The sequence below is a fragment of the Thunnus albacares genome, chromosome 8 (genome assembly GCF_914725855.1).
Source record: "Thunnus albacares chromosome 8, fThuAlb1.1, whole genome shotgun sequence".
Classification (NCBI taxonomy): domain Eukaryota; kingdom Metazoa; phylum Chordata; class Actinopteri; order Scombriformes; family Scombridae; genus Thunnus; species Thunnus albacares.
In genome coordinates this window covers 2,628,437-2,654,530 of record NC_058113.1, presented here as the reverse complement: position 1 = coordinate 2,654,530, position 26,094 = coordinate 2,628,437, and the positions used below count along the sequence as shown (strand labels likewise).

The 26,094-nt window shown below is 39.9% G+C and overlaps 1 protein-coding gene and 1 long non-coding RNA gene across 4 annotated transcripts in view; both read left to right on the top strand.

Moving 5' to 3' along the window:
* The window catches only part of grik2 (glutamate receptor, ionotropic, kainate 2), a 288,725-nt gene that overhangs the window by 30,478 nt on the left and 232,153 nt on the right, over window positions 1-26,094 (top strand). The window lies entirely within an intron of this gene.
* Window positions 14,340-17,911, top strand: LOC122987385. Its single transcript, XR_006404484.1, has 2 exons — window positions 14,340-17,081; window positions 17,276-17,911. It is a non-coding gene; the product is annotated as an uncharacterized LOC122987385 (long non-coding RNA).

The window sequence follows — 26,094 nt, the reverse complement described above, 5'->3', positions numbered from 1 at the left end:
GGGATCTTATCTTATTCATTAGGAGCATGGATGACAATTGGACACTAAATTATTCACTCAAATTTGGCACATAGGAGAATCTCTAGCATCTTGCTCCTTTGCCCTTATTCACCCCCTAAGTCACTCAGTCCTGTTAAGAAAAGGTGATTAAAGCCAGTGAGTGATACACAGTAACTCAGGCTGCTTGTGTAAGTGCAATCTGAAAACAGCCCCGAGGATGCTCTGGGAGAGATGTGCATCGGGCTCTCTACCTCATTTGGAGGTGAAAATAGGCATTGTCGATCTGCTGAGAGACAGGAGTGTTGGCAGGTATCCCATATCGAGGAGTATAAGACAACCCCATGCTGTATGGCAGAGTGAAAGAACAACAAACACACAGGCTGGATGAAGGTCTGCATAGTCCAGGGACTAAAATATGACACTGAGGTCAGAGAAGAAGGTGAAAGTCACTGGCTTCAATCCTAGGAAAGACTGGAGTGTTAATCTATTGCTTTTCCTCACCCAGGTTTTCCCAATCCTTCATCACATGCCTTCATATGCCTGCATGTAATAGTATGGTTGTCTGACTCAGATGAATAAAAGGCAGGTAAGGGGTAAAAAAGGTGAAAATGGTGTTAATAGAGAACACTTGCCACAACTGGGGGGGTCTGGGGGCATGCTGCCCCAGGAGGACATTTTGAAAGATATTTGCTTTACATGCTCATTTCTAGTTACTTTTAAGTATTTTCTAACAGCCATTATGGGGTAAAACAACCCTACATAAAACACACAAAATGAGTTACAATAAAACAAAAAATTAAAAAAATGGAGAAGAATAATGCTATTGGCCAAGAACTGAACAGAACAGAAAACTGAATATGCATATATGGCATACTTTGAAGATTAAATTGATAAAGTTCAAATTAACCAATTCTGCATCTAACCCGATGTTAACCTTTCCTGCTTCAGCATCCAGACCATAGTCACGAAGTACAAGGGAGACTTTGTATCCTGTTCCAGGGCCGAAGTTGTTGCTAACTTCGGGGCTAACCCCCTTCACTTCAGTGAGTAGATGGCAAGCAAGACACAACAACTTGGCTTGGGTCTTGAGGAGTTGTAGCATTTATTCATTCGACTAGAGATTTCCGTCAGCCAAGTGACTAACTTCCAGTCAGTTCTCTGCTAACTTGAATGGGGATAAAATAATTTCATCATTTGATCTGGATTGTGTGTTTAGGCTTTCCATATGTTATTGGACCGAATGGATGAAATTCTGATAGTGAAACAAGTCATTTGGTGGGGGTTGTGTGATGCTCAAAATAATTTATTCACTGTTTTACAGCTACAACAGTAGTGACAGAGTAGGTCTATGACTTAAGCATGTGTTGACAGTGTTTCTGTAATTACTCTCACTGCCAGAAGGGGGAGACAAAAGTCCCGCACTCCAACTTTAAAGGCGCTACACTACTTATTTAACATATCCCCCGCCTACCTAAAAAAGTTCTCCTGGGATCTACATGAATCTTGAAGGTGTCCTATTTTGATCTCAAAACAGCAAATTTCGCTGAAAGTTGGGGAGTTTGCGTTTGTGAAAGGGCACACAGCTCAGGTAACCATCCTCACATTAATATAGTTAGGATATAATACAGCTACAAGCAGCACTTCCTGGGGCCAAGCACAACACATCAACTACAGAATACGGCACACAGGTACTACGTACAGTATCTACCCTCTGAGAGAGTGTGATCGTGACTGGAGAAAGCATTGCATAGATCTGGCACACTTCCGGTTTGTGTTCTCCCTACCAACTTTGTGAAATGGTCTGCAATGGAAGATGTGTAATGGCACAACAGCAACACTGTTGAAGCTATTCACAACTGCACTATTCATTCAGAACACATTGTTTCTGTGCCCCTATTGCAAAATCAAATGAGTTCATCAACAAGCCAAAGATACTGTAGGTTTTTGACAAAACTGAATAAGATGGCAAACTAATGAATGAAAGGATAAAGGGTACTAGGATACATTTGCTGGATTCATCCTGACCTAAAGAAAATAAAAAGTTGTTGATCCATGCATGAAAAGGTTAAAAAAGTATGAGTTGAATGCTGGACTGCAGGTGGGGATATGGAGATTAGTGTGACTGTCCTCACAAGAAATACAACTGAACCAGTTGTTTGTTCAAATGCCTAAAAATGACCTATGTTTAGTGATGGGTGCCCATAGCTGAACTGGTATTTTGGAGTTGGTTGGAGCATTTGTTAATCTCTGATCCTAATGAATCTCCAATTGAACCTTTTATCTCTCCTCACTCTTTTTTGTTAACAACGTGCAATGGAAAACACACACTGTAGGTAGCACGCTTCCGATTTTTAGTTGAACCTTCAGTATTTGAAGTAAGATATGAGAATACAGACACGGATACGTAATTTTGAAAGGCAAAAACAAACAATCAATTTTGTTGTTTAATTTGGAGGACTCCTGTATTTTTGGGGCTGACATTTATCAATTGGACATTTTCAGAAAACCTGACCAAGTGGTTCCATGGGCTTCCAGCAGAGTCCCATTGCAAAAGACAGAAAGACATACAAGAAAGAGACAGTTAAAAAGACAGAAAGAAAGTCCCACAAAATGAAATCCTTGTTATAAAAAAGTTTTTTTTTCTCAGCACTGGCATGGCATTGAGCAAAAATAAGGGAAAAGTTCATTTTTAAAATCAAGGTGCAGTTTTTTTCCCTGTGTCTCTCTGTCATCTTTCTCAGGTTCCCTCTCCTCCTCTCTCTCTCTCTCCTTGCTTCTTGCTTTGTAAGCCGAACCTCTGGAGGGCGACGGGCTAAAAAAGGAAACAGACGGTTTGGCCCGCGGCTCTTTTCTCTTTTAATAGGCCTGGTATTCCTGGTGGAGCAGGCAGGAGTTCACCTTGATGTCACATATCAGCGGCAGGCTCAGGGCCGGCCTTACCTCCCCAGCTCACAGTTAGAAAGGACGGAGGTTTTGGGAGGGAGGGAGGGAGGAGTTTGGATGGCAGGAAGGGAGGAAGAAGATGAGGAGGAAGTCAGCAATTTCTTTGACCTTCTCTTATCTGCCAGGTCTAGTGTGAAGAGACAGTTAGTGTGATTTTTTTAATTATGTGTGTGTTTGCTGTCGGACTCGCGTGTAAAAGATTCACCTTAATAGTTTTTGTCACATATTAGATCCTCATTTTTGTTTCTTGTTGCAAGATGTTTTTACCCTTTTCTTTCCAGAGATCACTCAGACCCGTCAGTGTCTCTGAGTATAACTGCTTATGCTAGCTAGTCAGTTTTTGCTCTTGTCATTCCAAATCGAAAAAAAAAGGGAAATTGCATCACTTCATGGATCTGTGGGTTTTTTTCCCCTAATTTCTTTAAATAAACTACTGTGTCCTGTGACTGGGTGTAAAAATATGGTAGTTGGCACAGAATGAAGAGTATTACTCACATTAGACAAATACTGTAATATGGTAACCAGGAAACAAAATAGCCTGACTTGTCTTGAAACTTGGAAACCTCATGCCTACTTAAGTATTCACTTTCACTTGACTCACTGTACCAATCAGAAGTAAAGTTATCATGTTCTACGGGTGGAGGTCTGTGTCATAATATCATATACGAACCATTTTGCTTTCACTTTAGTTGTGAACTTGGCTGCCTCCTACATGTTGATGCCTGTCAATTTTTTTTATAAGGATATGTCAGGGATCATTGCTGTAGGACCTTCTGTGGAGGAGTGTACATGTGTGCCTGGGTTAATCTTGACTTTTTCACCATCACCCCTCTCTCACTCATACACACACACACACACACACACACACACACACCACTCTCTCTCTCTCTCTCTCTCTCTCTCTCTCTCTCTCTCTTTCTCTCACTCTCTGTTATTCAGTGTCTTCCTGTTTGGACAAACACTTGACCAGAGCATCCAGCAGGCCAGACAATCGATGGTAAATGCCCATGGCTAAATCAAATTACTTCTGCTCGATTTGTAGCCGGGGACAAAAGAAAGAAGAAGAAAATATAAAACAGTGTTATTTTCAGGGTCAGTGGCTCTCTGAAGAAGGTTTTTTTTTGTCTCTCTGTCTGGAAAGACACACAGCTCTGAGTCGAACTTCAGCTAAGTAGAGCGGATCACTGCTGTGAGGGCTGTGTTGTCTGGTAGTGTAACAACAGTGGGTGTTCAATGCACTGGGAATAGTTACAGTATAGTGCAAATTCTCAAATAAAAGCCAGTATTAAAATAATGGCGGGTCTCAAATAATAGCCAGAACAAATAAAATCTGGTTGCTAGCAAAGACTGGGCACAAAATATTGAGCAGGAATGGAATTAAGTGTACTATAATATCTGACATGGTAAATTCTGCATCAAGCACCAGCAAGTACAACAGAGTCATTTCATACTCACCAGTCTGCTGCTCTGAGTTTCTCTTTGACAGAAATACTGTTTTCATTCCCTAATTATTTCCAATTACTTCTGTTGTTGTGTTCTTTTATTTGTCGTTGTAAGCAACTGTTAATGAGACTCAACATTTCCTGCAGATGTTTCAAATTAAAAATCTTCCAGGTAAGGGATAGATTATGTCTTTTAAAGATCCCATCAAATGACACTTGAACTACCTGCTACTTCTTGTAAAACAGTGCTTTATCACAAATGGCCTCATGTTGCAATACTGGGTGAAACTAAAAACTCATACCAATCTGTATTTGCCAGGGCATCAAACTGTCTTTATTGCAAATATCTACTGGCTTCTTATGTTAAACATTTGTCCAGGAGGTATTGAGTTTCATTACCAGTGGCTTAATACTGGTCAAAAAATCAGCAAAGTAGAACCAGTTGGAACTGCTGTGCCTTGACAGAAAAACTATAGGTTATTCTAGCAATTAATTGCAAGTGTATCACATGAACATCTGTTTTCCCAGTTATTAGGACTAAATTACATAGTTCTTTGCAGGAAAATTCTTGGAAATTCTTGGTTAACTGTTGGTAACTAGATAAAGTGTTCACCTTTTTCAAACTTTTAAACTTAAAATCTTATTTTTAATTCCTCTTTTTTTCCCCCTGTCTTCCATTTTTTGTCTGTTCTTGATGTTATTTTGTGTCATCATTATTCTACTCCATATTCTTCCTCTTTGCCTTCCTCTCCAGTCCTTTTCTCCCCATCTACACCCCCCCACCCCTGCCTCCTGGGCCACTTTGACAATACATGATGCTGGTGTCAGGCAGCAGATACTAAGCTATCCATTTCTCTGTCTAATGGAGTTACGGCTGGCCTCTGTTGACCCTTAAACAGTTTGCGGTGGAGGAGGCGGCCACTGGCGGTAGCATTAGTGTGACATTCTCTCCTTGCCGCGTGTTTGTTCTCTTTCGGCTGATCTCGTTTCAGGGTGAAAAGCTGGGTTTGACAAAGAAGGACCTTTAATGCAGGGGACTGATCGATTTGCAGGGAGATTTGGAGGTGAGTTTGTCCACACATGTCCTTAGACGGAGCTGGGGTTTCCATCCTGGTTGTGGCCTCAGGGCTCAGCCCTGTAGCCCTCACAGCTCCTTCTCCTCCTCTTTTTGATCTCCGGCTGCTTTCACCCTCAACCAGTTGCAGTTGTAATAATGAAGGTATTTTGCATTTGCCGCATCATGCCTCTCTTCATACATGATGAAAAAACAAGTGGCAATTGTCTTGTGGATAGAAACACAGGTTTGCAGCCAAAGAGCTGTGGGTTTGAGTGGACAGAGATTTTCTGACCAGCGGAAGAGCACAGCTTTGATAACTCCTGCAAAGGTCATGAGCAGCTTAAATCTTTTAGTGTCTGTTATAAAGTCAACAGTATCCACTGGAGGGTGAAGGGGATCTGGAACACACTGGAAAAAAGAAGTTGGTAGTCTAAAGGTTAGAAAGGCAGGTTTGTGACTATTAGGTTGCTGATTTATTAAATTCCCTGAATAGCCTCCATGCAATATCTTTATTTTCCAAAAAATAGGTGAAGGAAATAAAAAGTTTAAAAAAACTGAAAAAAGAAAAAGTGTGTAAAGGCTAGTAATTATTTACAAAACCAAATGTGAATATACTTATATGAATTTAAGGTGACAATAAAAATATTGTTGACACACAAGAAATAATTTCAACACACAACAAACTCTAAAATAATGACTCTAAAATCACAATTGTCATGTTACATTTCTGTTCATGCAGTGGTTTAAGTTCTAATCTTTAACGTTTCAGGCCTGATTGATTTGGCAACACCCGTGGTTACCGTGGTAACAGCAAGAGCAATTCAATACTAGCAAACACTCTTAGATCAGCTGGTCTTTCTGTTTACAGAGCAGCCAAACAAACTCATCTTGTTTTAATGAAGAAGCCAGTCAATAATATTTACTAGGGAAATCTGATTTTATGCTGCATACGGTGTGACTAGTTTTCCACACAACAGCTCAGACTGTGGCTGCTCCTTCTTATTCCATGGTTCCCTTGCAAAAATTAGAAATGATCCGCTTCCAAAGAAATGCATATTTGATAACTGTTAACGTTAACTGCTGTGACAAACACATTGTGTTTCCTGTGACTGCTTTACAATTAAAGCCCTGTGTTTTGTGCTTGTTCAGTTGAATGCTTTTAATGTGAAGCGGCAGCATTTGCATTAGCAGTAACATACAGAGAGAGAGGTTGATATCGGTGAGTAAAATTACAATGTTTGGGGTTTGATTTCATGAAAATCTTAGCCAGGCTAGCTGTTTTCTCCTGCTTCCAGTCTTTATGCTAAGCAAGGCTAACCATGTCCTGATCCTAGCTTAACTGACTTCCTGTTTCAGTTTAGACATACCATACTTTGTGTAGTTGTGCATGCACAGTTTTCCTGTTCAGTGAGGAAGAATTACAGACACTTTCAATTTTTCCTCCAAATAAGGAGGTTCAGTAATGGATGGATGAACTGTTCACTTGTTCTTACCTGCCTGACTTAGTTATGGTGATTTCAGTAATAACTTTGTTAAGTTATTGTGGAAACAATGGACCCAATATGTATACTACAGCTTTTTCTATTAGAAGTTTAAAACCTTTTGGATCTTAGAGAATACAATAATTAATTTGTTAGCATACATAAAACTACAGCTTGCATTTAGATTTACCATCACAGTAACTCGTGTCCTGACTCGGTTTCTTCCATTCTTCCATAACATTTACATTGCTCAGCCCTCCCTGTCTGAACTCTACTTGCCCACTGTTCACTTCACTCTGTGGATTGGGTGAGATTTAACTTCTGATGGGCTAGGGTTTGTGGGATATAGGGGCTGTCTATTTATCAAATAAGATTATTCTAAATTTGTTTAAAAAAAAATCCCAAACGGAGCGATCTGCTCAACATACATAATCAAAATGCTAATGTGATTTTGAATGAGATTTTCTTAGTTCTTCACTTTACTTCACTTCCCGTTAGCTCTCTATAATGGACTCCACTTCAGCAATCCAGCATAGAAAGTGCTTATTTTGTTTGGCAGGAAATTCAACTGAATAAGGTAAACGGACTGCTTCTTCTCAGTGCTGCTGATTCCTGGATGAGATGCAACACTTTCCTCTGCAGGTCCAGGGGCTAAGAAAAGGGCCTAGAAAAATGGAAACAGATTGACTGACTGAGTGATAAAGTGCTTAAAAATTATAGAAGAGGCTGACATTCAGATGTCATATTTGTCTCTTATCTGCAGATTCAGCTCAAGCAAAGTCAGTGTGGGGCTACAGAATGGCCTGCTGCTAATTGTGTTATTTCTGGACAGTTGAGGTTTTATCCTCGCAGGGCCCCAGCAGTTGCCATCTTCAACAACTGTGTATTCCCTCTACAATTTCTCTGTCGCTCACCTCTTCCATAATAACCATTACATGTTCTGTTAAAATGCCTTCCCTCCTCCAGTCTAATTATCACCAACCTCTTTCCCTCTCTCTCCATAATGGATGCCAGAAAACATTAAGAGCTCCAGTGCAGAAATTAGCGCTTGACCCACAGCCTCCAAACTGAGATAATGTCTGTACGGTTACAGTAAAGGGAAAAAAGGGGGGAGTGGGTGCACCGGTGAGGATGGGGGTGTGTGGTGGCAGACTGTGATCTCCTCCTTTGCCTTTTAACTGCTGTGGGAATTGGGAGATAAAGTCTTACTCAAAAAGCTTGGTGTCTGTAATCCAGACAGACCAAGAAAGGCGACAGAGAGACACTGAGAAGGGAAGGATCAAGAGGGAAGGCGAGGAAGAAAAAGCTGCTGTCATCATCCCTCTCTCTTACCGTTGAGCGACCGTCATTACTGCAAAATGCCTGTCTTCTTCTTCTTGCTCACAGCAACCAAAAACAATGAGCCAATGCTCAAATAACTACCGCTATGGGAATTGAGCTGTTTCATATGGAGAGAAGCACATAGAGAAGAAGGAGACAGGAAGGCATTTACTGACTTTTAACATGTGGGGAGAATGGGCAGGTTTTAATACAGGCTTTAAATGGTTGATGTCAATTATGATGTTTGAAGCTTTCAGTGTTCAATCATTTGTGCCACTTTTCTATATCTTTGGGAATTTTCATGCTGAAATTAGGTTGATGTTGAATGCATGTGGAAAAGCCTTAAAAATAGAATTTAGAGCATGAGAAGCAAAATTTCTCAACTGGAAAGTAGGATATTTCTGTTGCTGCTGCCACTGCTATTACTGTTATTCTTGATCACCACAAAATGAAAGTATTATGGCTGAAACAAACAAATATTTTCAAATTATGTGAAAAATATATGTGAATAATATGATAAAGTAATTGATTCATCGTGTTTAGTTGATCTATAAAATATCAGAAAAAAGTCCAAAAGCTCAAATGGAAAAATTTCTTATTTTTTTTCCAACACCCAAAGGTTTCTGACATGTTGATAGCCACAGCAGTCAGGCTATAAACCTGGTCACAGTGCAATAACTGCTGTTGTGGATGACATGGTTACCTCACTTGACAAAAAACAACATTGTGCTGCACTCTTTGAAGATCTGTCCAAGTCTTTTGATTCTGTTCATCACAGCATTTTGTTAAATAAGCCGCTTGCCATGGGTTCTGATGTTACTGCAAGTTCAAATCATATCTTCCTGGTAGAGTGCAGACTGTTGCTGGTGTCAAAATCCAGTCTACATATGATAAAGGTGCCCCACAAGTATCAATGTTAGGCCCCCTCTGTACATGAATAATATTTCATTTTCACCTCAGTACTGCAATGTCAATTTTTATCTTGTATCTTGTATGTCATCAACTCAACAACAAACCAGGACTTCTCCAGGTTATGGTTTGCTTTTGATGCTCTCCAGACCTTTCATATTAAATTAAAGCTTGTTCTAAACTCCAAAAAGACACATATATGCACTTTGATGTTTCTACTTCTATCCATGTCTCCAATGGAGATCTAAAGAAAAAGAGATTTTGATCTAAATTACAGTTCCTGAATAAATAAAGCTCAACTAACTAATTAACTCCAGAGCAGCTGTGTAAGCCATAGTGACACACATTTCCATGATTTTGTATGAAGTTTTGTAGCCAAAGTTCAACTAAATTGAACTTTCCCAAATGTTCTGACTTCCACAATGCACATGCAAAGGCATTCCACCATTGACATGAAGCAAAGTTACAACGTACCTAAGGTTGAGGGTGAGGCTACCAGGTTAGAAATGTAGTCCATAGTATTCTAGTTAACTGTTTTACAGGTTGAGTCATGCTTTACGTATTGGTCTTCATTTTACGTTTTTCCTCACACCAACTATGTGTGCTTGCCAGGTTGGGAATGGAAGATGGGTAAGAGCCTTACCAGCAGGCTAAACATCTAAAGTTTGTCCTAAGACACAAGGTCATTGCAATCACAGCATGATTGTGCACAGCAAATGTCTTATTTTCCAATTAGATTTTGATATTTCCTGTGTAGAGTAGAGTAGTAGTAGTAGTACTTTGGATTCATGGTGGCGGTAGAGGGAAGGTATAGGTGTCACCAAATAGTTTGCAATCATCCTCTAGTGACCATAATTCTTCACAGTTTATTTCACAGAAATCTAGTCAGTAGCTGTCAAGATATCTTTCTTTAAACCAAAATGCCAATCAACTGATCACCCCACTCTAGAAGTAAAAACATATCAATTCATACTTGTTCAATCTGTTGAGCACCCAGTGAGTTTACAGACTAAGAACTATAATGTGAGTTGGTGGTGGTGGTGGTGGTGGTGGTGGTGAGGGGGGGGGTTGTAAAAGAGAGTGTTATAAAAAGAAAGTGCATATCCTCTCAGATTTGACTACAGGGCACAAAGTACTTCCTCATCTTGGCATAATGACATGAGGAGTCTGTGTGTGTCCATATGTTGGTGCTGGAAGCCTTGGATTCAGCAGGAAGTCTTATTAACATAGCATCGGCTGCAGGACATTTGCCTCACACTTGTTTAAAGGTAATGAAGAATCATCTGAGAGAGCACGCTCTGCGATCAGGCTGCCATCTGTTACCTGCTAACACCGCTCACCCTAACAATGAGGATAAAGCTGGAAACACTACACAGCCACACGGAGCTGTGTGTTCATATGTGAGCACGCATTTAACAAATAACCTATTATCTAGTTTTAAAAGCAGCTGACATTCTGTTCAATCCTCGCCTTTGGCCCTTCATTTTTGTCTTCCTGTGCCTCTTTCTCCCTTTTTCTTTTTTACAGTTTAGATTTCTGTTAGCAGATAGTGATCATTCATCGATTCATTTTAAGGTTACATTTGAGCAGTCCATAAAAAATATCACCTCTGAAGCAGGATCTTAGATCCTCATGGGACACTGAAACTTTCCAACTCAATCCCAGACTAATGAAATTCCTTTAGGGTGATAAATAAATAAATACATGGATAATTACATCAAGCAATCTTGGTGTTTTTGCTTATTGCTTTGCTTTCACACATTTACTAAGGAGCCAGTCTCCTCAGCAACAGCAGGTAGCAATATTTGCAGAAAAAGCTCTGATAAACCTACTATACACCACCTGCCAGGCACCAAATGGTAGACGAACATCGTGACTAGCTGGTGAAGAAAGAGAACATCTAGCAGATGAAAAGCCAGATATTTTCCTCAAAAGATGAGAAAAACCGGAGTGAAAAATTTAGAGAATATTAAATCGCTCACAAGGTTGACAATGTTGCGCCGTGGACAATGTTGATGATATGTTAGCCACACTTTAAAACATGACTTTATGTCAGGGATGTTTGTTTTTGGGTTGTTTTGGAGTTCTACTCCCTAGAGGCCAAAGGTTGATCAATTCAGCATTAAAACTAAAAGGCTAACAAGACTCATAGGCTCAGGAGGCCTTATTTCACCCCATAATACAAAAGTGTTGGAAGGAATGAACAATTTACTGACTACTTGCTTTTCCTATAGGCTTATAAGTAGTTAGGCAAGAAAAAAAAGTTTATCCTGAGGGTGATGGTAGAGGAAAGGTCATAAGTTCATTAAACTCAAAGGGGTTTATCATCTGAAGATCGTGAAAATGATTTGGAAGCTGACTGCAGGGATTTGCTATCACTCAGCCACAAGAGCATTAGTGAGGTCCAACACTGATGTTGGGTGATAAGGTGGCTGGCTAGCAGTCAAAGGCTTTGGAAGGGGTTGAGGTCAGGTCTGTGCAGGCCGGTTAAGGTCTTCCACACCAAACTGGGAGATGAATTTCTTTTTGGCTTTGTGTACAGGGACATCGTCATGTTGAAACAGTAGAGGGCCTTTAACAAACTGCTGACACAAAGCTGGAAGCACACTATTGTGGAATATTTCATTGTATGCTGTAGCATTACAATTGTGGACAGGGGAGTCCATATGTTTTTTGCTCAAGTGTATCTTGTTATGGTACCAAAGTCTTGGTCAAAGGGAGCTTTAGGTCTGATGGCACCATTGGAGGCAAAGAGGTCACCAATATTAAAAAAAAAAAAGATTCAGTCAAGATTCAGAATATCCATACTAAATTCCATGGGAATCTGGCCTACAAAAAAGGCAGAGCTGTGTTACTGCGCATGAAAACTGCCAAACAATGAGCGTTTATTCAGCCAACTGATTGTCATCTTTCATTTTCTGATCTGGTTGTCCTCTGGGTGGACAGAACCAGCCTGAAGCTGCACAGCACTGATCATCTCTCACTGATTTCCACTCTTGCCTCGCCGATGTTTGCTGATGAAAGAGCAAAGGGCCATCATTATTTTTCATTGCTGCTTCTTGATAATGCACCATGGACTGGGTTTGCTGCTCAAGCTGTTCTCTGAATATTTATTCATTGCTTGGGTACTACTGCACACAAAGAGAGCTCATCTGGAGTAGTTATGGATGGAATTTTGTTTAGCTTGAAGACAGGCTTTTCATATTGGAAATAATATAATAATAATTTTCTTCAAAATTGCTAGTATTGTATCAAATATATTTTGTGAGTTATCATAATAATTAAAGGATGAAGGGAAAGCCAGAAATATTATTACAGTGACTCAGCCTCTTGGGCTCTTACTGTGCTTCTACCAATGCTCTGTTTTTGTATTTGAGAGAAAGCATCCAATCTGTTGTGGAATACAACAGGAGTGTGAGATGAACAAACATGAAAAGAATTGTTTCTGACATGTTAATGACCACAAGATTTTGTGTGTGTTTGAGAAAAATCAATTCTGGCCACAACACAGGGGGAAGAAATTGGTTCCCCAGTGTTTGTTTTGTTTGTGATTGACATACCCCAAAGACAATAGGGGGAAATCGAGGCATGGTGGTAATTTTTTATGAGGGAATGGTTACTTGCTGGGTACTTTGAGATTTTGTTACTGTTTGCACTGTCTTCATCCTTGGTGCAGTGTTATGGTATATCCAATTAAACTTGCTGCAGACATGAGAGATGAGCAAAAATTAAATCAATACCCTATTGAGTGTAAATTCTACCCTGCTCTATTTTGGTCTTCTTTTCAAACATGGCTGCACACACACACACACACACACACACACACACACACACACACACACACACACAGCACAGACAAAGCAGTGGGAGCTGAGACTGTTAGTTAACAGGAGGCTGGTATAGGGGCAGTGAGGTGGTGAATATTGATGCCAGCAGTATTGATTGAGGACCTGTAGGGTTTGTCTTCTTTTATCCAGCGAACCCTCTGCCTGTCCAGCAGACTTTATGGAGCATCCTGTCTACGCCTGGATGCACATTATGAGAGGTGTGGAGGAGGCCTATTAAAACAGCTGAAGAAACACACAGTGTCTACTTCTATACACAGCACAGTTCAATCATGACAGGACACTGCGTAACACTGATGTTACAGCATATAATGAGCCACAACTGTATCATTCCTCATCACTAAGCTGAGACAGATCGAACTCTTTGTTCCCACGAGTAACCACTATGTAACCACAAAGTAGTGAAGTAATCACCCAGAAACCACTAATATATCTGCCTAGCAAACACTAGTAATCACTCAGCAATTACGTAACTCAGTTACCACAAAGTGACTATCTGGCAACCACAAGTCACCTCCAGGCAATCACCCAGTAATCACCAAGGAAGCCATAGCTCCCACTGAGTAATCACCAGATTAAGGTTCAGTAAATCTAGAAGGAGCTGAATTGTGTTTTTCTACATTATTTCAGTTCAAATTTATTTTACTCCCTCACCTTTATGAGTATTAAGTATTCCTTTACTGTGTGTTCCCAGCCCAGTATCCCCAGGAATTACTTCATATTTGCAATTCTGCACCTCATGTCCAGTGCTTTTGTTCAGTTCCAATGCATTGGATGCATTGTGTCCTCTCTATGGTGAAGTGGAAAGTAAGGCTGTGGAGTTCAGTACAGTGGATGGATGCATTGTGGGAGAGTTTGCATCCTGTCATGTTTTTTTTTTTTGGTTAACCATAACCATCATGATCTTTCCACAGCCTTAACCAGACTGCAGTTGTTCATATATGTAGAAAGCAAGAATTTTTAAAAAGTTGGCATCAGATATAAAAAAACAACAACAAACAAACAGCATTGAATGTAATCAGGTGTTTTGCAGAATTGCTGGTTGTCTGGCAATAGGGTTGATAATCCGGTGATTTCTTCACCAAAGAGGTAATGTGATCCCCCCAATCCTATCAAAATTCGTTTGTTTGTATCCAACATATTTATAAAGCTAATAAAATGCCATCATCACACCAACAATGACTACAAAACAGGTAAAAGCTAATGAGAGATTATCAAGCTTTGGTAGAGGCAGGCCTGATACTGAATGCTTCTTGTTGATTAAAGATATAGTATACACTGTAATTGTGTCCAATTTGTGTCCCATTTCAAATCTCCAAATTTCCTCCCATCTCACCATCGCTTTTTTAAAAACTCCTGTGAACTGTGTTGAGTTGTAAATCCTGCTAAAATCTTTGGGATTTGAAGTTCCTCCTACAATCTTATATCTTTGAGCAATATGTTTCATTGCTTTCACTTAGCCCACACGTTTCCTCTTAGGAATGTGCTCTTTTTAAAACTGGAATCTGGTCCAGTCAGTACAGTGTTGAGATAGAAATTAAAGACTGGATTGATACCTTTAGAATGATTTAGTTCTGATATTATTTATTTTATTTCATCAACAGCTACGCATTGCAAAACATAAAATAAGGCAATAACAGACATATGCACAACCTTGTATTAATGTTGGTGATGAGCCATGACACAAAAGTGTTACTTACATGTCAAGGTCTGGGTGGACTGGAAAGCAAAGGCAAAAAGACATATTTGCAAACCATAGTTATATTTGCGCAAATGTCTTATTTCAAGCAAAGTTGTAAGCAATAATACAAATAGGCTTAAATATTTGTTGGCAGAGTCATTACAGGAATGCTGTGTTATTGATAGTTTACAGGTAAGGGCTGGTACACAAAGATAACAGATGTGTTGCCTCTAATGTTAAATCTAATGTTCATCCAACAAACTAAACCATGCTCATGTTAAATTGAAAAAAAGCAATCAGGCACAACTGTTGATTATGTTTAAAATATTTACTGCCTTCTTTACTACTCAGTTGTATGGGAAGTTGTATCATACAGTAGTTTGAGATAAAATTCCATATGTCTCCTGATACAGTGCTGGTGTAATAACGACGCAGGAAAGAAATCAAAAACTAGATCGTAGCATTCGTTTATGCCAGTAAACTGAAAGCTTGATTTGTGAGAGTGACACAAAAGCTGATGTTTCTACTAAATGTTGGACACAGCACAGCAGTTTTTGGACATGTGTCTATAGTTTCAGGATTTAAGAACTGCTCCATTATGAGGTGATGTTGGCCCTGTGGGTTGGAAGTGCTGGATGTTTGAGGCCTTATATAACCACACCATTCAGCATTAAGTGGCACTTATTCAGATTAGTGCAGCGCTCGGCTGAATCACCTATTTTCACAACACACTGGTACCCACTGAGTGGAGAGCATCTGGGCTTTGCCAAACAGGCTTTACATTATGAACTGATTTGCAAATTAGATTATCTGTGATCTTAATGGCCATGAAACACCCTTTTAGCGTTTGTGTGTAAGTAGAAATGTAACGATACTTTGTGAGACAGTAAATTTGCGATACAAACGTGATGATTCAAAGCAGTGAGATGAAAAATTAATTGCAATACTTTTTTTAAACAGCAGAATGCGCTATCTACTTTTGACTCCACATGTTTCACTCGCTTCAGTAGTTGTATCAAGGTGCAAAGACATGGTAGTTGCAAGTGAAGATTTCAAAAGTGAGGATGCACCACTCGGTTTCAAATCTAGCTTCCCTAAGTCAGAAAATTAAAAAGATGAGAAGATAACAGACGAGACAAAAATAGTGTGCAAATACTGCAAGAGAATGATGAACTACACAAATAGCATAACCAACATGATGCAGCATGTAAAACGGCACAACAGTGAGAAGCTCTGGTTACCACTGCCTGAGCAAAAAAAATTACTAAAATGCCAAACCACGCCGACAAGCGGATTTGCAACCCAGCTCGCCCAAACAAGTGCAAGAGCTAAAGAGATTACAAGGTGCATTGGTCTTTTCATTGCAAGAGTTATGAGGGCATTTTCTGTAGTTGACAATGAAGGATTTCACCTGTTGGTCAACACATTGGATCCCAAATACTGCATTCCATCACACTCACACTTTAGTCAGTCTGTAATGCCAGTGCTTTACAAGGAAACAAAATCAAAGGTGGTTCATACCCTCAGTGAAGCAGATAGCATATCAATTACTACAGAGGGCTGGAACTCCAGGGCTATCAAGAGTTATCTCACAATCACAGCCCATGTGATCACCAGCCAGTGAGAAATGGTGAGTTTTGTTCTTCACACTCACCATCTTACCGAAACACACGCTAGGGTCAACGTTGCTCAAGTGTTGAAATCGGCTGTTACGGAATGGGAGCTTGAAAGGGCTAATCACGGCATTGCTGTCATCACGGACAATGCAAGGAATGTGGATGTTGCAGTGAGAGGCCGGGCTAGCACCACACATCAAGTGTTTTGCCCACATGTTAAACTTGGCCACCCAACCGGGATTGAGCGTATCCCGCATCAGTCGTTTGCTGGGTCGAGTGAGACGAGTTGCAGCCTTCTTCCACCAAAGCTTCAAAGCCACCAGTGTATTCACATTTTAACAGAAACCGTTGGAGCTTCCATCGCGCAAGCTAATCATCGATGTCGCCACACGATGGAACAGCAGTCTGGATATGATCGAACGCTATCTGCAACAGAAAGCAGCTGTTGCAGCAGCTCTCCTAAGCACAGACGTCTGACAAAATGTCATGAAATCAATACTCTGGATGGCTCAGACATCAGTGATGCTGAGGACAAAACAAAAACAACTGTCTCTCATTGTGCCCTTAAAGCATATGAGAATAGCATGGCATTCAATAAACACTCCCAACATGAAAAGAGCTATACTCAACAACCTTTCAGACAGATACACTGGGGAATACTACTACCTGCAGGAGTGCACTGCATTGGACCCCAGTTTCTGAACTCTGCCTCATCCAGAAGAAGATCAGCACCTAGGATGTGTTCCACAGGCTGGAGGAGAAAGCTGTGCAGTTGCAACACAATCAGGTATTTATTTTACTCTCTTTCTCTGAATATGTGCAGGAATTTTTTAATGACTTGGTTTATTATAGCCTATTTTTTTTCTAAATGTATTCTAGAAGTGTAGGTCTTGCAAGTGTTGCTTCCATGATAACAAGATGAGACCTCTGTCTCTGTTATACCTAGATTTACTCAGTCTTTTCTATCTCTGCTATTTACAGACTCATTTCACTGTGGAGGAAAAAGATATGGGGGCAGCAGGTACCAGTGGCATCATACCTGAAGCAGAACAGCCTGTTGACCAGACAGACACATTATATGGAGCTGAGCTAGAACAACCTCCTCCCAGTAAGAAAGCACTGGAAGATCTCCTTGGAGGGACTTTCGTTGAACCAGCAGCAGCACAGTCTATCAGTGGGATTGAGGCAGAAATGGATAAGTACAGAAGTGAAACATCGGTTTCCCTCACAAACTGTCCGCTCAATTGGCCACCTGTCTCCCAAGTGAAAGTGTTTTTTTGACAGCAGGGGAGAAAATGTAGATATGCTGATATTCCTTAAGAAAACATGTAAATTCCAAGCTAGGAACACAGGCCAAACCTTAGTTTATTAATTTGAAGAGATTTTATTTATTTGTATGATTCATTTATTTATTTGATATGGGATTTGTTTTAAAATTCAATTTACTTTTTTTGGTATTTAAGACAAAAAATATTTTCAGTTGGAAATATGCATTGTTTTGCATGGTTTATACCCTACCTCAGAAATAAAAAGGATGCTTTAATTTGATAAAGAAAAGATAATATATATATTTTGTAAATTGTAGATGAGAAATAAAGGAATCTTTTTCAGTCATAATTTGTCTTCAATCTCATTTCGTTAAGAAAATCATGAGAAAATCATATTGTGAACACAGTATCAAATTGTATTGAGTCGTGAGTTGAAATTACATCCCTATGAATAATTGTATGTGTATTAGGAGTGAAGTTTTTGTGTGTGCCAATCAAGGATGTAATGATAATGTACATTTAACTGATCAGTTTGAAAAGGCTACTGGCAGCTCAAGTTCAAAAAGTCCATAAGAGAAGCATATTGAAATATTTTCACTTCTACATGATACAGGTCCGTAGAGTTAGAGATTCACCCTCACAATAGTTATTACATGTCTTGTTGTAGTTGTTAATTGTACAGTTTGCCTTCAATGGCTGGAGCAGCAAAAATAAAGTATAATAAAGTTATGATAAGCTATAGTTTTCTTTTAAAATGCAGTACCACAAATGACCACTAGATTTAGGCTTTTAAGAAATCACAAATGGCTAGCATCAGCTGTCAGTTCTCAGGAAATACAAATTAACTGATAACTTACTGATTTCCACACTGGACAAAAGCTTTGATGATATGGAAATGTAAGAGCTATTTATATCAGCTATTTATGTCAATCATCAGACATTAAGTTCACAGCTGATCTGATGAAATTCATACATCAGGCTTAACAGTCAGGATTTCATGCTACCGACACTATTTAAATGTTCACTGGTATTGGAGGGCTGTGACAAGCAGCAGACATAATTTAAAAAAACTGCATAGCACAGCGGCCTTCAGTTGCCAGTTCAGTTGCCTCTTCTCTGTCATCCTGTTGATTATTCCATCAGTGTCCAAAGCCATAAGAATGTCTTTTTCTGTAGCCATAAGCATGAACGCTTCAAGATGTATTGCTCTGTAATCTATATGGTTCAGAGCTCCACTGTTAACATTGTCAATGCATGAGCTAACGTTAGCAGTATCACCTGCTGGTGGTTGTCATGCATCTTTCACTCGTCCTCAGCAGTGACCTCCTCTTCTTGCCCCTGCTCTCCACTGGAATTAGCCTGCTCATCTGTCCAGACTCTTTCCTCCTCCTCTTTATTTGGTGGTGGACTGTTAACGTTAGCACTGCAACTAGGCATGCTAACGCAAACAGGATTTTGTGTGGCAGTGGCATTGGTATTTTTGAATAAATGTGTTAACTTAAAACATTTTTCAGCATCCATCATAAGATTTTTTTTTTCTTTTTTGCTCCACCTTTTCACTTTTTGGGATCTTTATCCATTTGTATAGGCTAGTTTTTTTGGTTCTCACCTCCCTCTTTCTGTCTTGATTTGATTATTTCCCACTTGACCTCTGGTATTACATGGATGGACCCATCCACTTGAGGGGGTGGGGGGGAGGACAAAGGGAGCACTTCCTGCACCTGCCTTACAGTATAGGTAGCCTATTGACAATTTTGACTGTGTAACCCCCAATCAGATAGGCTGTTCCAACATCAAGCGGGCTGCAGCTGGCAGGAGGTTTTTTTTCCCTCAATTTTTTTTTCCCATATTGCCAGTGGCCTTGCAGCCCACTAGGTGGGCCAGCCAGATTGCCAGTCTGAGCCTGCTTGTTAGCCTGTGGATAGTCTTCCTGCAAGCAGCAGGCAGACATCCATCGCTGCTGCAGGTGATGGTCGATAGTTATACACCTTCTAGTACCTGTTAGTGTTACTAATTGTTTTGCATTTGGATTTAAATACTTCATCTTAGGTTAATTTCTTATTTCTGCTATGTTAAACCATACATAAAAGTTAGTTTTTTTTGTTTGTTACCTGGAAAAATAATACACTTGTTTGATAAACATAATTAGTGCAGTAAATAAAATAAAACACTAAATTATTTTATAATTTATCAGCTTTATGTAGCCTATAACTGAGTATTTTGGAAGGATGATAAAGCATCCATTTTTTACTTCCACTTAGTGTCAACACATTTAGCATGTCCTGTGCTCATGTGGTCTGAAAGGTGTGCAATGCAAAAAAAAGAAATAAATAAGTAAAAAGTTCAGTAACCCTTGAACAACTGGCACAAGTAAACATGACTATCCCAGGTTAGGCCCAGATTTATTTCAGGTTAATAGTAGATTAAACTCTTACATGACAATTTGATCAGAGGTTGATTTCATTTCTAGTCTGACTAAATGTGTCCTCCACTCCTGTATCCCTTACCAACCTATAGCCTTGCATCAGTGACGGTGCTAAATTTACTCCATCCTCAATGCACCTATTGTGTGATTCATACTGCTGGGCTAAAACACCTCAATTTTTTTAGAACTATTAACAGCTATCCTCCTGTAGTTGTCTGACCTCTAACTGCTACTGCTAAGGCTGGACTCAGAACACCACCACCACTTCAATCCTTGTATGGATCCTTCAAGCTGAGTGGTATTGCTGCATCGCTGTGAGTTGGTGACATAGTGAATAACTGTGGAATGCTAAAAGGCTCACAACTCGCCTGTCTTCATTTGCTGTATTAATCTGTATAAAAAAGCTGACATTGCCGGCTGGCTGGTGCAAAATGCCCACAGGAGTGATCCATCGTCTGTTTAATACGATGAATGAGGAAAGACAAATTGTGACTGGTTTGGTGTTCCATAAATAACAGCTCAAGTAAAAAGTCTACCACAGTAATGAGACGGAGCTGTTCGAGGTGGAGACTGGAAGGAAAGGAATCAGTGCTCTCACTGGAGGGCTTGGATTCAGCTGGAGACAAGTCAGGAAGCTGGATATTGTTCTCAGTTTTAAAGCTTTTAAAGGAACAGTGGCTTCAAGCAACAAGTAACACTTTATTTCTTGTAAAGTACATTTTTTGTGAACTTATCAAATGGCCAAATGTGCTGTATGTTTGAATGTTGTTTGAGCAGGACACTTCAAAACCATTTGGAATTTGCATTAATCTGCTGTTGTAACAGCCTCCACTCTTTTTCACTACCTTCTCCCATTCAGCCACCAGAGCATTAGTGAGGTCCAACACTGATGTTGGGTGATAAGTAGGGTTGGAGAGCATTTTATTCAATCTGAATCCAGTATTGAATGCGCTTATCAAAACCGAATCCTTTTGAATCCTTATGTTGTTTCTGTCAAGATCATCAATCTGTTGGTATTGTTGGGGAAACAGAAACAGACAGTCCTTTCTTTATTTTGGTTTCTTTTCCCTCACATACAATTTTTGTGGACTACAGACACTGGCTAGCAGAGAAAACATCAATCAGACAACAGCCAAAAGTTTCGTTTTGGACTGTTGTTATGTTACTTACCCAATTAACATTAATTAGCTACAGCTGCCACTGTTGATGTCTTTTTAAGCAGCAGAAGTAATGGCCAGTGCTGGCTAAAAATGAGAGGCCTCTTTAAGATACCTGGCCTAACTTAATGAATACAGGTGTTTTGCCAAACTGGAAATGAATCCAAAATAGAACCCACCTTCCACTTTGAAATCACCAATTAACAGTAAAATTGATATTTTTAAAATTACAATTACTGTTACATTTGCATTTTTAATTGGTACAAAATAAATCTTTAAATCAAAATCTTAAGCCTTTAAATTATTTTTATTTTGTTGTATTTTATTTGTTTAATATTTTCTATATATTTTGGGGAAATGTGTATTTTAAATGCCGTCTTTGACATTATCAGCATTGGAATTACTGTTACTGTATTGTAGCGTTCTATGCCATTTCCATTATGCCTGTCCTATAAATTATGTGATCACCATGTGATTGCCGGAAAATAATGCACACTTTTTTGCCAACCTTGCCCATGAGTCAATGTCCTCACTGCCCAGTCAACTGCCTCCCAAGTAGTTTAAGCTGGCAGTGGTCAGAGGAGGTGTTACTTGCCAAATGTCTGCACTGAATTATAGCTCTAACCTTAGTGTTTGCTATTGCTCACAATGTAACCAAGAGTTTACACACACCATAACAGAGAGTAGTGGTCCTTCCTTAAGACCAACAGATTGACTGCATCCTGTTACTGTTGCACTGTTTCTGGTGTTGGACCAATGGATGGTTCAACAACCCCATAGGTTTATTCCCTAAAAGTTTACATGCAAAAGGGTATGTTTCTCTGCAGCTGTGGGATGTAATTAGGATGATAAGTAGTCATTATGGTGACAGATCTCTCGGGTGATCTCAGCCCATTGTATGAGGATGAGGTTGAGAGAAAGGAGTTAATTGGGAGGCATGCTCAGACCCTCATTTAGACCTCAGACCTCATTAACCTGCAGCCTGTGCAATACAGGAGGTGTGCTGGAGGGATGGGCGACTGGTGAAAAGACAGGCTCTATCTTTCAGTACCAAATGTAACAAACAGTAATACAGTTTTCATTTCCTGTCAGATTTATGGTACATATGAGCTGACAACTGCGGAAAACCATTCCCAATACTGTCCTAGTGGTAGTAGGAGAGGGGTCATTAATTGCGGAACCATCTCAGCATAGTCTTTGGCAGGGCTGTATAGAAAGGCATGCTAGCAACATTTGTACCAGCAGTGTGTGTGTGTGTGTGTGGAATGTGTCTGTGTTTGTGAGAAAGCTCAAACTCTGGCTGATTGCAAAACTCAAAAGGAAATCCAGTTCTCCTTGTTATTTTCCTGCAATCTCTCTCCATTTTCCTTATGTCTCTGTACAGTTATGAAGTGGATTCATAAAGCCACATGATTTTCATCTTACAGTTGTCTTCTTATTGACTTTGTGTGCAGTTGTGTGCCAAATTTGCTTCTCTCTCTATCTGAGCACACCTTAATAATGTCACACTGCTAAGAGTGAACCTGGTTCATAATCTAATCCAATCATCATATTTTCTTTCCTAAACGAACAGTATGACCCAGTGCAAATTACTATTAATCAATTTGATTATTTAATATGTGACTGTGCATGTATTTGTGATATTGTGATATACTGTATATCAATTTCAGAATAAAGTCATACTAGGCAAAAATAACCTAAAACAAAATCATCTAAGATGTTCACTGGAAAAAGAAAGCATAGAAAAAGTGAGCTATAATTTTTGCAGTTGCTTCTTAGTTACCAGTCTTCATGCTACCAAAATGCTAAACATGTGAGCTGAACATACAGTCGCTTCCACATTGTACACATGGTTATCATCATCATTTAGATCCATTATACCATCAGCCGACACTTGCCAGGAGTTAAAATATAATGTTTATTAAATGGAGGTGAATGGAAACACACGCATGTGCACGCACACACACACACACACACACACACAATCACACAATCCCTTATCCTCCAATATTCCTCCATCAACTCCCAGAAGTGCAGACTTTATTTGCAGACTTGCCTTGTTAATAGTTTGTTTCCATGCATTCAGTTCCTCCGGCTGGTGAACAGGGAAGAAAGTGAAATTGTTAATAAAATGGTTGAGCCTGTAATTACTTCCTGAATTATTTTAACTGCCTAATGTTGTTGATGGCACTGCCTCTCTGCAGCCCCTCAGGCTGAGTGCAGAACCCACCAAAGCAAGGGGGACACATCCATGTTTTTCCCACACATTAAAGGGAAACTTTGCCAATTTTCAACCAACATTATATCATTACAATGTGGGTAGTATATGCAAATGAACAATGATTAACTTCCCTCCGTGTTGCCTGCACCCAGAGCTCCCTGTTCAAGTCCGCCGGGTGACGAAGAACGCCTCATCCGGTGGACTTTGGAGATTTGCATTAGACTACAAACTACGTTTCCTCATTTTCAGTGGTAGTGCCCTCAAGGACAGTAAAATGTGGGTCTCCCAAAACACTCCAGTCCCATGCTATGCTAGCAATAGGGAAAAGCAGACACAAAATATCATACCACTAAATACTTTATAATATCAGTGTATTTGGAAGAAAACTAGTTTCATGATACGAGGCCGAATGTTGTGCTGTTGAATCAGACACAACAGAGTCTAGAAGAGGAAGCAATCACCGGACCATAGCAACGTTACAGCCGCAGCTAGTTGCTAAGTTTCTCTGTGATCCTAACACTAACAAAAAACAACTAGCTCTACAATATAATGTCGGAGCAGAAATGTGGTGCTACTATTACAACTTATGAGGCTGCATATAGTGCTGTGTAGTCAGACAAAACAAAGTGTGGAGGACAAAGCGACAACCAGAATCAAGCTTACAGCTGCAGCCTAACACACAAACTTAAGATGCAGTTTTTTACAATTTACTATTACATTTAGCTTTTATCCAAAGCGACATACATCTGAGAGCCAATACAACATAATCAGGGATCTTGTTAGGAGAGAACAACACGAGTAAGTGCCATAAAGCTAAGTTTGAGTCCGATAGGACGTAGATGCCAACAGGCCACCACTGGGGAACTACAGAAGAGAAGAGTCTAGCTAGTGACTTAGGGCCCTGTTCTGGTGGTGGTACCAGGCACCTTTCATTGGCACAGCATAGTGAGCGGGAGGGAGTGTAGACCTGAATGAGAGAGTTCAAGTAGGCAGGAGCTGTTTTAGTTGCTGTTTTGTAAGCGAGTGTCAGGGCTTTGAATAGTTTCTCCATGATTCCTAACACTAACACTAACAAACAGACATCTAGCTTTACAGTATAATGTCAGAGCAGAGATGTGGTGCTACTATTACAACTTATGATCCTGAATATCATGCTGTGGAATCAGACACCACAGAATGTGGAGGACAAAGTGACCACCTGAGCTAAGCTAACAGCTGCAGCTGAAACAGAGGAGCTATGACTAGCTGATTGGACGAGACTGCGCGCAATGCATTCTGGTTGTTGTAGAATTCTCCCCTAAGAGTGGTATGGAGAACCTACAGTCTTTTTCTCAGTTTTCTCTAGTCATAGGGCACAAATTCAAAAAAAAAAATTGCACATTTCTACTACTTAGGTGACCTAGTTTTAAGAAACCATCATATTCACAGCAGTTAATTTTTCCTTTAAATACAGATGATGGATAAGTGGATTGATTGAATGCAAATCTGTCACTTTTACACAAGCATTTGACATAATTTACTAAATAATTTAATCTTGTTTATTGATTTCTCTGCTAGTGCTGATGAGAGTAAAATGGATCTGTTGTGGTTTCAACAATGCTCTGGTGGTTTGAACCCACAACTTGCTGTGTTAAGGAGAATACATTAGACTCTTACTGGGGCAGAGCTTTGTCATCCAAGGACTGTTCACTTAAGAGAACAATGTCCAATATCAGTATTTTTGGGTTAAAATCAATGGTACATAGGTTTACATTCTCCTTCAGCACACTAGTTTCTGCAGCCATGGTCTAGCATGCCAAAGGCAATGCCATTACCTGCCATGGTGGGCACCACCCCTCCCTGGTGGGCACACATAGTGGCAGTTTCTTGTTGCTTCTGTAGGCTGAGCTTGACGGGGACCAAGCACTCACCGACATACTCCCCTCCCCTTAATCTGCCTTATCTTGGATTGATGTTCAATTCGCCCTGCCTTTTAAGGGAATATTATAATTACACACTCTCAACCTCTATATGCAGATAGATAAAACATTAATGAATGTATTTATATCAATAAAAGCATGTAAAAGGAGGATTGAGTAGATGACATCTGCTTATGGCCCCAACGACCTCTATAAATCATTGGGTTGCGGCAGCCTGCCAGTAACCTGAGAAGCAAAACTCTGGGTACAAAACATACACACAGCATTTGCTGATGATTGACAAGTACACGAGTGCAGAGGAATAACTAAAGGCAACCTAGATGAGTGTATCAACATTTTAATCAGCTCCTCTCTTCTCTCATCTATATTTTAGCAGCTGGATAGTCAGAGGACACTGTTCAGAGAGATTTTCGAGTAAATCAAACTGAAACTTTAAAGTTGTAGGGCAAAAATAGATTTAGAATACAGTAGCTGCCTTGGATTCTGGTGTCAGTTTGGTGTCTCACAGGATATTGGCTCCACACAGGAAGTGATTCTTTTAATGACCAAAAGTGCTCTACAGTCATTTTGTTTTTCTCTCCAGACTGATGCATTTGTCTAATCCTCCTGTCTGCGTTGGGTGAAAAAATTCTAGAAAGTGCATAAACAAAGCCACGGTGTGTTTTGTTTTGGCACATTTCATAACTAAACCATGTCCAACTATTTGCTGTTGTGTTTCTACTTGAATCTGTGTGTAACCCATATCTGATTTACTGAGCAGAGAGGAGACAAATGCGTATGAGGCTGAAACCTCAGTGTTCCACAAACCCC